Here is a 13,394-nt window from a genome sequence, read left to right as displayed (position 1 = left end):
TCTACTGACTGTATATCCCAGCAGTATCTGTGACAAATGCAATGCACATTTTCAAACTTGGAAAGCTTTCCAAAAGATAGGTAGGGTAGCTCTGTCAACTTCTATCAGCTGTGTGAATTTATTACACAGAACAAACTTAGCTAAAAATGACACTATCTCACAAGGTGACTATAAAAAAATAGCTAAGGTGGTAGAAAGTACACACATACACAACACTTAATAAATCCTAAACTATATTATCAAGTATAAAGCTGTATCATAGCCTGGAACTGGTGGTTTGTGCTTATGATGCTAAATATCTAGGAGGCTGAGATCTGAAGATTGGCAATATGAAGTCACTCCTGGCAGAAAATTCCACAAGACTCTATGACCAATTAACAAGCAAAAAGCCAGGCTGGAACCAGGCAACAATGATTCACACCCATAATCTTAGTTTCTCAGCGGGCTGAGATCTGAGGATCACAGTTCAAAGCCAACCTAGATAGGAAAATCCCTGATATTCTTACCTCTAATTAAGCACCAAAAATATCTGGAAGTGGACTTGTAGCTCAAATAGTAGAGTACTATCCTTGACTAAAGCTCAGGAAAGCAGGCCCCAAGTTCAAGGCTCAGGACCAGCATAAAACAAAACACAGAAAGCCAGGCTCAAGTGATAGAGCATCAATTGAGCAAGTGTCCAAAGTGTGAAAACCCGATAGAGAAAGGAAGGTGGGAGAGAGAAAGAGAGAGACAGTTAGGGAGGAAGGGAGAGAAGGAAAAGAAAGCAAGAAGGAGAAAAAGAGAGAGAAGAGAAAAAGAAAGAGGAAGGAATGAGAAGGGGGAAGGAAAGGTATCTTATTACGGAGCTGGAATTAATCAATGTTCTTGGTGAACCAGAAAATAAATGTTTAGGATTTGCGGGACAGAAACAAAAATAAGTTTTATTATATAATACGTATATAATGAGAGAAAATTATAATTTTAAAACATAATTTCCAAGTATTATAGTAATTGGGTTTATTTTTTAACAGAATTACTAATGAAAATGTAATCACTTGGGGAAGATTTTTGTTTTTGCGGTTGTGGGGCTTGAACTTGAGGCGTAGACATTGTCCCTGAGCTTTGTTTTTTTATTAAAGAATTTATTAACATTGATTTTTACTCAAGGGTTAGCACTGTACCACTTAGAGTCACAGTACCACTTCTGATTTCTAGTGGTTAATTAAAAGATACAAGTCTCACAGACTTTCTTGCCTAGACTGACTTTGAATCGTGATCCTCAGGTCTCAGGCTCTCGAGCAGCTAGGATTAGAGGCATGAGCTATCAGCACCTAACACATATACCTTTATTAACTAGCGTTATTAATTTTTCAATCATCAAATGTTCATCTGATAATACTGTCCTGGAGTATGACTTTATGTCATACTTGAAACTATTTTTTTATATAGAAAGGTGATACATATTGCACCCAAAACTCTGTCAGTTTATAACCATGTCACTGTAGCTTTGGCCCATTGAGCAGCAGCAATTCAGCCACGGGGCCACATCTGGTTTCTGTCACAGCTGCTTAGCTTTGCTGCAATATCACAAAGCAGTCCTAGACAATTCATTTAACAACTAGGTGTGGCTATGTGCCAATAAAGCTTTACTATGGACACCAACATTTGAATTTCATAATTTCACTTGTCATGAAATATGATCCTTTTGATGTTTCAAACAATGACAAAATAGAAAACTCATTCTTTGCTCTCAGGCCATGTCAAAGCAAGCCATGGGCCTGATTTTGGACCTAGGCTATGGTTTACTGATTACTATAATAAAGGATTTTTTTTATTGTTTTTTTGAGACAGGGTCTTGTGATATAGTTTCTGTACTGGCCTCAAACTTGGGATCCCTCTCCTCTGCTGTCTAAGAGCTGCGTATACTGGATAACAGGCAAAAATCACTATGCCTATTATGGCTGGTTACTTGGTTTGTTAATGATGGATTTGAACTCAGGAACTTTCAGTTGCTAAGAAAGTGTACTATCACTTGATCCATATCCCAGTCCTTTTTGCTTTAGTTATTTTTCTGATATAGTCTCATGCTTTTAGTGCAGTCTAGTCTCAGTTGATAATCTCCCTACCACTACCTCCGATGTTACCCAGATTACAGACAGGAACCACCACACCCTACTTGTTTGTTAAGAGAGGATCACATTAAATTTTTTCCCTAGGATGTGATCCTTAGAACTAGGATCCTCCCATATTTGCCACCCATGTACCTGGAATTACAGGTATGCATCACCATGCCAGCTCTCCTAGAAGATTCTTTAGTTGATAGAGCAAAATGCAAATCCTCATCTGATTCTTCCTACTTAATGGAGATTTGTCTTCATTAATATTTCCATCAATCCCCACAATAATTTATACATTTCAATGGATATAGTATCTTTGCTTTATTTCTCAATAGAGTTTGTGTGTGTGTGTGTGTGTGTGCGTGTGTGTGTGTGGTGTTGTACTGGTCTTGGGGCTTGAACTCAGGGCCTGGACACTGTTCTTGAGCTTCTTTGGCTCAATACTAAAATCCACCACTTGAGCCACAGTTCTGCTTCTGGATTTTTTGTTAGTTTACTGGAGATAAGAAATCTCAGAGACTGTCCTGTCCAAGCTGGCTTCTAATCACAATCCTCAGACCTCAGCCCTCTGAGTAGCTAAGATTACAGGTATGAGCCATCAGCTCCTGGCTTGAGTTGTGTGGGTTTTTTTTTTTCAGAGCACTTGTGATAACAGATTGGGAAATGAGATATTATACTCAATGAGATCTCCCAACATGCAAATCAATGACTGTTGTAGAGTGACTTTCTCAAATCAAACCCTTCGAAGCTCTCATATAGAACCTTATCAAGCTATATTCATTTTTAGGAAGAGGCAAGTTGGTGTGGCGCGGGGTTGGGGGGCACTGTCAGCTGTCAGTCCTCAGGAAGGCTCTTCTACTTCACTCTAATGTGGGCTTTCTTTGCTTTCTCCTTGAAATCTAGGCCTCAGAATTCACTGCATAATTCAGCATTTGTTTTGACTCTCCAACTGCACCAACTAAAACCAGTCCAAGGAAGTACCTGTGCTGCCCTTATTTCTCCTTCCCTTAAAAACGAATGCACTCACACAGTAAGCTCATTTCAAGGCTGGGGCCACCTGATGGGCAGACTCAGCTCCTTCCTGGCACTGGGGCGTAGATTAGACCAAACCACTATTTAGCCACTGTTTGTCTTTGAGCCTTTTGCCAAGACCTGACGACAGAACATGCATCAAAAGTGAACCCCTACCTATGTGGTGTAGAAACTTCAGAACTCAAAGGAGCTTGATGCCCAGCATTTTATCCAGGACTAAAATCCAGTAAGCAAATCTGCATCAAATTGGCATATTAGAAGAAAATCCAAAAGGTTAATTATGGAAAAACTTTTTCAAGGGAACATTGGCTATATTCATTCCTTAGCTTAAGCCCTCTCTAAATGCATGACTTTCCAAAGAAAAGGGCCCCATCCCCCCTTCAATCTCTTCATTGATCATTTTCTGTCTTAGAACACATTGTAGTAATGAACGTAAGAATCTGAAAATTACAAAGCTTGATCTTGGAGCCCCACAGAAATAACTAGCACTAGCAATGAAAGCTGGTCAAAAGTGAGGTTAAAAGCACAAAGCCAGTCTGTTTTCCTTTTGGATGACTTGTAGTGAGAGATGAAAAACACTCCAAGATGTGGTAACAATAGGAGATAGCACCACACCTTGGGTGGGTGAAGCCATTTGGCACAGGGTGCCCGGTCTCGCTCACCACACCCCTGAGGTGGGGCGGAATACCACAGTACCACACCTACTGGGCTGAAGGCTCAGTGAAAACGAAATACTTCCCAAAACAAAGAAGAGAAATCAATGCAGGTGCCTCTGGAAGTGGTACTAGAAAATGATATGATGCTGGAAAGATTTGCAATGCAAGTGATAAAGAAATGGTAAAAAAAAAAAATTAGACCATTTTTTAACATAACAGGACACCATTGGTAAGTAAGGTTACCTGTGGACAAGGCCAGGGCCTTGTTTTATTTTGTGGTTTGAGATTAAGTGTCTTTCCTGGCCCATCTCTGTGTGAGACATGGTTTCTAAGTTACTTCATCCTGTAAATACTATAAGGGTTTAGAGAATGGGCTGAAAGCTTAATTAGCATTATGCAAACTGTGGGCTTCTGGTATTTCTAGTAAGTTTAGGAAGCTGCCAGGCATTCCTGCCAAGTTTCTTGGAGGCTGGAAAAGCCTGCAGCTATTAGTCCAAGAAAGATGCTGCCAGAGACAGTAACAATACTAATTCTCTCCCAGGATGAAAGGAAAATACTTCAGGACTTGGGCAAGTGGACTTCCTTCTGTAGAAGAATAATGTGGCCCAAAGGAGTTCAGCTTTAGAACTTTAGGTGGGAACAGACAGAGTTGAGGGAAGCCTGTAAGATCACAGACACATAGAATAAAGTTGTGCACCAGGGCAAGCCTTCTCCAGACAAGAGTAATGGACAAGAGCTCAGAAAAATTGTCCCAGTAGTCTATTTTCCTGAATAAAATGGGAGGACATCAAGGCTTCCATATACGATTATAGGAAAATAGACACAACCTTCCTTTCCAAAGATTTGATGATTTTTAATAGTTGATATATAGTTCTTTAAAGATGACATGTGAGTATCTTGTTTTCATTCTGCCTTATTACTTGCAAGGCTGACTTGATTCCATAATCTATTTTCCCAAAAAGGAAATTTCAGAGGTCCTAGGTAATTGATGATTTAATAACATCCTTTTTAGTTAAAAAAATGGAAAAACAAAGCAAGTCAATTGAACATTCTACATGTGCCAGGTAATACGTTAGTAATTTTCATAAATGGCATTTATTTGGAAGAAAAGTTATTTTCTGTTAATTGTAAAATTGACAGAAGTCAAAAAGGTTATTAAACTTCTAATGACTGATGAGAAAAACACTTATCAGAAGGGGAGGCCTGGCAGAGCAAGTCTTGCTGAGTTCAACTACCATTGTCTTCCTTTCATTTTGTGAGGCAGGGAGTGTTACAAAGTAGTCCAAGTTGTACTTGAACTCACAATCTTCCAGCCCCAACCACTGGAGTACTAGGATTATAAATGTTTACCATGGTGACTGTTTGTCATTATCTTGACTACCATGTAGCTAGATGATGGCCATTTTTCAAACAATAATTATCCAGTTTGCTAAGCCCACTCATGTACTACCATGAAGGAGTTGCTCATTAGAAAGAAATGGAAGTTCTATCATCTTCTGGGCTTTCTGAAGAGCCAATTCCAGACTTTAATTTTCTTCATTTGTCATTGGATATTGTCTAGGGAATGGCTTCTTCCAATCATTCAATCATTCATCTTTTTTTGTAGTATTTATTATCTTCTATGTGCCAGCTATTAAGTTGTACCAAAGATATAAAACATGAATAATATATTGTTGACTCTTTTCTCTTTAGGGAGAAGGAAGCAGGGCCACTCATCACAACGGCCAGAATGGTATCCAGGAAACACATCAACAACTCTCAGTACTTTAACATGTGGAGCAGTGGTAACTCGCTACTCCCACCATGAGCAAAAGACCCTGGAAAGCCAAAGGCAAAAGGCAGGTGGAAGAGTCCTTGACAACGAACACTAAAAAATCCACTTAGTGATCAAAAATGGAAGAAATGATAGTGGCTGCTTACCCTGGAGGTGGCATCGGATATGGGGCTTGTTGAGTCATGGGACGAGATCACTTAGGTGCTTTCACTGGAACACTGAATCCTCTATAAACAAGAAAGACACTTGTCAGGCTGCTGCTGGTGAGATAGATGTAGTTCAGAGATTTGGAGAAGGAGAGGGCCAACAACCACTCCATGCAGGAGTCTTACAGGCTGTCAGATGACTATGGATCCCAGAATCTAGCTAGAGTCTTAATCTTGGCATTACAGTGCTCTTAGATAAGTAACTCTAGCTTTGTGACCCTCAGTTTTCCCATCTATATAATAGATATTATCTTCCTGTTGTGAGAGTGAAATGAAATTATATAATATAAAGTCCCCGGTACATGCTTGACAATCAACAAATAATAACTAGTTCCATTGAGGGGTGGGCAGTACTGTGGGGTTGAGTCATGTCCTTACATTTGCTTAAACAGGCACTTTTACCACTGAGCCACACCTCTAGTTCTGCTTATTTGCTGGTTGTTTCCTTCCTACCTTGACACTTGCCTAGGTGTAGCCTGTGGTTGGCTTCCCATTGGAGCCAGGGTGACAGGCGCTCACTGTCACATCCAGCTCTCTATTATAAAGCAGTTTCACGATCTGTTCTTTCTGGACTTCCCTCACACCATGCTCTTCCCAATTTTAGCCTCCCAACAAACCAAGATTACAGGCATGACCACCAATGCCTATCCATGGTTTTTAATGTAAGTGTAACTATATATATATACAAGAAATATATGATATATAGTGTGTTTATATAGCTTATACAGATTATATACCATATGTTGTATACTCTCTATACAATATATAGTATATATGTACTATATATGTGTACAACATATAGTACTATATATGTGTACTATGTAGTACACAAATATAGCACATATATACGATATATTGTATGTAACTATATAGTCTAGATAGACTATATAAAAATACATACTATATATATTATAAACTATAACAGACTAGACTATATATATCATATGTATGTCAATTCATTCAATTCTCACATAATCCTCTGAAGTAGGAGCTGAGCAAAGAAAGGCTCAGAAAGGTCAATGAATGTTTCTATGTGTGCTACTAAAAGTCTCTGGAATATAGTTAGATAGGTAAAGCTAAGAGAGAGGAAGTTTGGAGAGAAGACAAGTGAAGAAAAGAAAAAAGTTGTAAAAGTGAGTAAGGAGAAAATACTCTGAAATAAAAATAACTGTAGTGACTTTGAGGAAGAAAAGGAGAAAATACACCTAAGTGGCAAAGTGTAGCGTTCAGGAAACTTAGTGGTCAGTTAGCTTTGCAGATAGCATCCTCCTGAGGGGAAAATGCTTTGTGAACTCAGCTGGTCAGCTTTTCACTTTGAAAACTTCTGTAGAAATACTGTTCATGAAGGAGATGGCTTCATCAGAATGACAGCTCAACTTTCACCAAAATCCTGTAAATCTAGACAACTCAGTGTGTTAGACTTCAAAAGGATTTCAGCTGATGTTGTAGTTTTCTACTTGAAATGGCATCTTTACCCTTCACCTAACAATAGAAGTGTTGTTTCTTTCTTCTACGAGTTGCACTTTGATGTGTCGAAGGAAATGCCGTGAATTGGGAGGGAGAGTCATCTCCATGGGAACACAAGATAAACAGCAGGTGTGACTGGGGCTTTAGCAGAGGTACAAGAGGGAAGACTCTTTAGGGATGAAAAGATGAATGGTTCAAATACTTTAGTTTTTCAATAGTCCAAGTTTCCAAAAGGCTCCAAAAATAGAAGTCTAGCACGTGAGAGTGAAGGTAGCTGCCTCTCACCTGGGAGAGAAAAGCCTCTCAATGTTCTGATGATCATGATAAGGGAGCTGAAACCAGCAAACTCTTCTTTACATCATTTGGGTGAAGCAGGTGGGAGGGAGATATACTGTCTGAACACCTGGGTAGGTGGAAAGCAGCTATTTCATTTGAGCATTAAGCAATCACCTTTCTCTTTTAGAACCTTGTGAATTAAATTACAACCTAGGCTGAAGTAAACAGATGTCTTCCTAGCCACAACCACGTCTTGGGGATGAAAAAGATAATAATATTAATCTCTACATTCAAATTGTTTTGGTATCATTTGCATCCTGGTCCCAATAAAATGATGGTGTGCACATGACTATTTTCATTGAGAAGCCGAAATAACTGTGTCTTAGAAAGTGGTCTTGCCCAAGGTAGAAGCAAGATGGTGGGGCAGATTATAAATGGCTCTTCTGACCACAAGCCTTAAGAGGCTCTGCCACCACACCATGATGATAGGGAGTATGATCGTTTTGGATTGTTTATCAATGGTAGCCTCTCTTTAGATGACAGAACCTTCCAGCTCTTGTGGTAGCTCCAAGACATCTAATTCATTCTGTGAAAGGGTAAATAGTTGATCCAATCTGGACCAGCCTCAGTACTCTTAAGTCGTACTAATCTTTCTCTCCTGGAGAAATGTATTCTCTTCCTGCCGAGAATGGAAAGCTGGTAGGCTGCGACTCATCAGATGCCTCTGGACATTACAGTTACTCAATGAGGAAGATGTCCCAAAGAGATGGAACTTGTAATGAGTCATGTTTTATAGTCTCTGATTGCAGCCATATCAGAAACCGATCCCAACCTCAGATTGCTCAGTTATATATAAATTACTGTTGTTGCTTAAGCTCATTTCAGTGTATTGCTTTGTCTTTCAGCTGAATCACTTTCAGTCAGGAGTCTAGATTCTCCAGAGAATCAGTGTTGTCAGCCTTCTGTCCGTGTGACAAAAATACCTGAGAGGAATTAACTGAAAGAAGAGGAGGTTCATCTGGGTTCATATTGCAGAGGTTGTAAGCTCAACTTGCTCTACTGCTTCGGGCCTAAGGTGGAGATGAATAACATGATGCTGGGAACCTGGGGGCTGGGGAGGCTGCTTGCCTCATGGTAGGCAGGAAACATAGAAAGGATATCAGGAGGAAAATATATCCTTCCAAGACCTGGTCCCAGCAACCTACTTTCTCCATATAGGCCCACTTTCCACCCCCTTTCAATAGCACTAACAGCCGGGGAGCACATCCTTAACCTAGTCTTTGTGAGACATTGCAGAGCCAAACTGTAACAAGCAATCAACTAAACAGAAATAGTTGTAACAAGTTCTGCATGTGCTAATGGTACCCCACAGCCATGCACCACATTCAGGCCCATCTTCAATGTGGTTGACCTATGCAGTGAGGAGACAATAATCCTAGGTTACTTCAGGAATTCTGACCACCCGCTTCTAATCAGGATGGTCTCTTCCTTCTTCTGTACTGAGTCCCTGAATGTATGCCTTGGATCATATGCCTAGGACATGGGAACGCTTTAGCTCTGGGTGGAAGTACAAGGGAAAGGGTTAATATCCAGCAATCTTCCAGGAATAGGGAGCATGGAGGGAAAGACTGTGTTCATTGCACAGCTTTGTACTCTTCCTGCTGTTTTTTTATACACTGAAGCAATAAGTAGGATTCAGCCAGGAAGAAGACTCATAAGAACGTGTCTGTTGGAGTCTTCAGTCTAGAGCCCTTGTAACACTGCTGGAATGAGGCTAGCCCAGAAAAGACCATGGCATGACTCTCTGAGCCTCTCACAAACCTAAACAGAGACACAATGTGTTTTGCTTTTTGTATTTCTTCCAAACATACAATGTTTCTAAAGAAACACCATCTGTAAATACAACAAAACCCTCATATGCGCATCATGAAGACCGAGAGGAAACTGCCCTTTCACTATCACAGCTTACAAATTGCTTCTTTTGTGATGATAAATTCTGAGAAATTTGCAGCTATTTTGAGATATAATTCCAGCCCTTGTTTCAAAAGAAAAAAAAACAGTGTGTGATATTAAATGACAATATTGACGGGGTTTGAGCCTTTCTCAAGAACATACACAGCAATGAGCTCCTTGTTATCATGTATTGTGTATGTGCATTTTGGCTCCCATGATCTGGCCTCGAAGCTTTGCTGACAAATTGTTGTTTGTTTAACTCAGGATTAGCAGAAAATTTCTGTGGGTGTTTTACGTCACTTGAGTAGGAAGCATTGAAAAACTGTACCCGCCTGGTTGATATTTCTGGAAAGAGAACTCTAAATTATTAGAGGAAGGAGGTGGGGTAGCCAGGAAAGAAGAGAATGAGTAAGACTCAAAAAAGCCCCATCAGGAAAGTCCCATTTGGAAAAGTGACTTGATGGCAAGTGAGTTTTATTTTTTTTTCTCTGTCTCCCACCCCAACCCAATAAAGCAATAGCATTCACTGCTTCTCAATGAGAAAATAAAAGTTCTTATTGTCACAGAGGGAGAGGAAAACAATGTAGATCTCATGGCAAAGTCTACTGATCTGTAGAATAAACTTTGGCAAGTGGCAGTGAGAATTACAATGCAGTAAAATTTCCCTTTCAGTAATTTACAGATTTGTATAGAATTAAATAGAAGGGACAAATTTTAATCTAGAAACGTTTGGTATGAAGTTTGATATTCTTGAGATATTCCAAAGAAGTGTAGCAAACATGGAAATACTGTCTAGCCCACATCTTAAAACACACACACACACACACACACACACACACACACACACACACACACACACTCACACCTACCCCTGCCAATTTCCAAAAATGAGCAAAATGTGTGTAAATATAATTGGCAAAAAAAGAAACAAAACTACCAACACTCAAACCCAATAACCAACAAAATTCTGATTTCCTGTGTAAGCAGAGTAATATAAATAATAAGCATCTATTTTATCTGTTATATTAACAAAACATGATAATCTCATATATGGCAGGCATCAGAAGAGGTACAATTGGATACCAAATCATTATGGAAATAAATGTCAATATTTTACAAAAGTGTGTCCCCTGATTGCCTCAAGCCCTTCTAGGAATTTAACCAGGGGAGAATTCTGAGACACACAAAAATTTGGTCCCTAGTAGTAATGTTCAAATATATACAATTGGGAAATAATAAAACTTTCTAACAATAAAAGGATTAAATTAATTAAACTTTACTCATATAACTATTATAAAGCATATAAAACCAGATTTAAAGTTAATTGTCATAAGAAAATAGTGTAACATTAAAAAGCAAGGTCGGAGTTTGAATTCCATTTAAAATATGATCGTGATAATGATCATATGTTAAAAACTCTAAATGGATACCAGTTCTAGCATCATAGGGGAAAGTTTATACCCAAAGATTGATCCTATGTAAGCTTTAGCACCTCAGAGATCTCAGTCAGGGAGGAAAAAGGCAGGAAATCGGCGGTGTGGAGCGGTGCCAGCTGCTCAGAGCCACCTCGGAGACAAAGCTTCCCTCCAGCACGAGAGCAGACAGTGCTTCTCAGCAGCGCAGACCTGCGGGCTCCAGACAGAGGCACACAGAGTATGCGTGAACCCAGAGCCTTCACCAGGCCGTGGCACAGACCTGCCAGCTTCATGAAACCAGAAAACCCAGCAATTTGTGAGTACCTTGGTGGACATTTCCAATTCTGCTCTCGGGAAAGCATTGGGAAGGAATCCCCTCCCCCACCAGCCAACAGCAGCGCCATCTTGACTGCTGGCAAAGACCCTGCCAAACCAACTGCAACCTGAGAAGTGGTGCTGGCAGCGCCATCACTCAAAAGGGCAAAGCTTTTCCAAGAGGCAGCTTAGCCAGATGTCCACCCCCCGAGGGCTAGCGTAAGTTCCTCTTCCTGGATGGGGCCACGCTATTGGTAAACAAAGCCACTGGTGGCTCCACCGGCTTTTTTTTCTGCCCAATCAAGCAAACTGATCAGAAAAACCACAAAGCCAAATCACAGGAGAAAAAAGACTTTTTAAAGTGTTTGGATTCCAAATTTAGTGGAGACATAAGCTTCCTAGACCATCAACCCCCCCAAAAAACTGAAGAATACCCCCCCTTTTTTACTACCTATTTTCATTTTCATATTTATGTGTTCTTTTTTTGCCATTTTGCCTCCACCTTTTTTTTTAATGTTATGATTCTTTCCTTTTTTTTTTCTCCCACTTTACTTCTGTCATTGTGGTCATTCCTAGAAACATACTGACAGCACTGGGTACAGACTGGATACAAATTATATTTTTATTGATACAGTCACCGGCTTTTTAATCTGTTGGTTCTCAACCCTAGTATTTCTTGTTTAATAACTCACAATTGTGTGGAATCTCCCCCCACGTTTCTTCTTGTTTTTCTTTTTCTTTTTGTTATTTTTACTTTTTAAAAAAATTTTTGTCATTACACACTGAAAACTTTACAAGAAGGAATAGGAGACACACTAGGCCTCCTTGGCACAGGTCGAAACTTTCTTAATAAGGACCAAGAAACACAACAAATCAGAGAAAGGCTGGATAAGTGGGACTGCATTAAACTGCAGAGCTTTTGTATGGCAAAGGACATAGCTAGTAAATTAATTAGGAAGCCTACAGAATGGGAGAAGATCTTCACTAACCATAAAACGGACAAAGGCTTCATATCTAAAATATATCAACAGCTCAAAAAATTGAATCACTCCAAAATTAATCTCCAAAGAAACAACCATCCCATCAAAATATGGGCCAAAGAATTAAAGAGAGTCTTCTCTGAAGAAGAAATAAGAATGGCCCATAGACACATGAAGAAATGCTCGACATCTCTGGTCATAAAAGAAATGCAAATCAAAACAACTCTAAGATTCCACCTCACTCCAATTAGAATGGCCAGGATCAAGAAAACTAATAACAGCAGATACTGGAGGGGATGTGGCCAGGAGGGATCACTACTACACTGCTGGTGGGAGTACAAACTCCTTCAACCACTATGGAAAGCAGTATGGCAGTTCCTGAAAAGACTAAACATAGAGCTCCCCTATGACCCAGCAATTCCACTCCTTGGCATTTACCCAAATGTCCAGAAACAAGGTCAGAACAATCACTTACAAAGGAAAAGAAATCAGAATAACCACAGATTTCTCAGCACAGACCATGCAAGCAAGAAGAGATTGGAAGGATATATGTCATGCCCTTAAGGCAAATAATTACCAGCCAAGAATACTGTAGCCAGCTAAGCTCTCATTTATAACAGAGGGAGCAATAAAAACCTTCCATTCCAAGGAAAAGCTACAACATTACGTAGCAACCAAACCAGCATTACAGAAAATTCTCAAAGATGTTCTACATATTGCAAACCAACACAAAACAATGGCACCTAAAAATCATACCAGCTAATTACCACAAGAACTGTCAAGCCACAGGTCCTAATGAAAGCTTTTCTTTTTTTTATTGTAATTAGTAAAAGGGTTACATGATATTTGCCATATAGAAGGTGCATTAATTCACATACATTGATACCCTTTCACATGTCTTGGTTCCCTTTACCCTCCCCCCACCGCCCCCCATGAAAGCTTTTCAAAATGGCAGGAACTAGTAAATATTTTTCAATCCTAACTCTCAGTATCAATGGAGTTAACTCTCCAATTAAACAGCATAGAGTGTCTAGTTGGATCAAAAGGCAATATCCATTATTATGCTGTCTTCAAGAGACACATCTTGCCCCAAAGAACATTTTTTGAAAATGAGAGGTTGGAATAAAGTTGATCAAGCTAACGGCCCCCATAAATAAGCTGGAGTTGCCATCGTCATATCAGATAAAATAGACTTCAAACTAAACTTAGTGAGAAAAGACAAGG

General features: G+C 39.6%; 1 long non-coding RNA gene across 1 annotated transcript in view; it reads right to left on the bottom strand.

The window, feature by feature from the left end:
- LOC150059862 (uncharacterized) overlaps window positions 1-11,285 on the bottom strand; it is a 219,800-nt gene extending 208,515 nt beyond the window's left edge. Inside the window, exons 1-2 of the long non-coding RNA XR_016536412.1 lie at window positions 11,200-11,285; window positions 5,705-5,785 (exon numbers count right to left, since the gene is read on the bottom strand). This is a non-coding gene — a long non-coding RNA (uncharacterized LOC150059862). The remainder of the gene's footprint in view (window positions 1-5,704; window positions 5,786-11,199) is intronic.
- Window positions 11,286-13,394: the final 2,109 nt, after the last annotated feature.

Source organism: Megascapheus bottae, chromosome 8 (assembly GCF_031878675.1).
Source record: "Megascapheus bottae isolate mThoBot1 chromosome 8, mThoBot2.hap1, whole genome shotgun sequence".
NCBI lineage: Eukaryota > Metazoa > Chordata > Mammalia > Rodentia > Geomyidae > Megascapheus > Megascapheus bottae.
This window is presented reverse-complemented; position numbering and strand designations above follow the sequence as displayed.